Source organism: Sinocyclocheilus rhinocerous, unplaced genomic scaffold, assembly GCF_001515625.1.
Source record: "Sinocyclocheilus rhinocerous isolate Xijiao unplaced genomic scaffold, SAMN03320098_v1.1 scaffold3566, whole genome shotgun sequence".
Classification (NCBI taxonomy): domain Eukaryota; kingdom Metazoa; phylum Chordata; class Actinopteri; order Cypriniformes; family Cyprinidae; genus Sinocyclocheilus; species Sinocyclocheilus rhinocerous.
Window position 1 is genome coordinate 62,821 of NW_015665811.1, and position 1,208 is coordinate 64,028.

Consider the following 1,208-nt stretch of genomic DNA (forward strand, 5'->3'; position numbering starts at 1 on the left):
TATGGCCAGAGCTCGTTCCGGCGCGACTACAGCTCTCATTTGGGCTGAGTCAAAAATTGTTCCCAGGAACGATATTCGCTGGCTGGGGAACAACGTGCTCTTGGCAAAATTGACCCTGAGTCCCAGGCACTCCAGGTGGCTGAGGAGGAGGGTCCTGTGTGATATTAATTCTGCTTCCGACTGGGCCAGAACAAGCCAGTCGTCGAGGTAATTGAGAATGCAGATTCCCATCTGTCAAGTCAAGTCAAGTCACCTTTATTTATATAGCGCTTTTAACAATACAGATTGTGTCAAAGCAACTAAATAGTGTGTCAATAATGCAGAATGACAATAGTAAACACTAATTTTTCAGTTAAATGTCAAACGGAGCACATCTAGTTTATGATCAGTGATCATATCATTTACAAAAAGTGCTTTCGTGAAAGGGACCTGATATTCAATAAGCCAATTTTATCATTTGTTTGTCCATATTGCATCTGTTTTTTATTTGTTGAACATCAATTAAATTGTTACTCTTAATTTGGTTTGGACGTTTTTTGGAGTTTCTAGTTCGGGGAACAGACACAATCTCTATAATTAACTGATTTCTGTGACATGAGGCGGCTAGCAGATGGTCGGTGCAATATTTAAGACTATGTGCAATATTTCTAGAGAGAAGAGCGGCACATCCCCAGGAGGGATGAAGACCATCTCTTTTCAACAGGTCAGGTCTGCCCCAAAAACTCATCCAATTATCTATGAAACCTATGTTATTCTGCGGGCACCACTTAGACATCCAGCCATTGAGTGACGACAGTCTGCTATGTATCTCGTCACCACGGTAAGCAGGGAGGGGACCAGAGCATATTACAGTATCTGACATCGTACTTGCAAGTTCACACACCTCTTTAATGTTATTTTAGCCATCTGTCTCAGAGGTGAGAGAGCGCGCGTCCATGCACTTCGTAAAAGTGCGGGGGGGCCAGGGACAGCCGAAGGGAAGGACCATGTATTGATAAGCCACTCCCTCGAACGCGAATCTCATGAATCGCCTGTGACGGGGGGCTATCTGGATGTGAAAGTATGCATCCTTCAGGTCCAGAGAAAAGAACCAGTCCCCTGAGCGAATTTGCGCAAGGATCTGTTTCAGTGTAATCATCCTGAGCGACCTTTTCATGATGACATGATTCAGGTGTCTGAGATCGAGGATGGGTCGGAGGCCACCATCT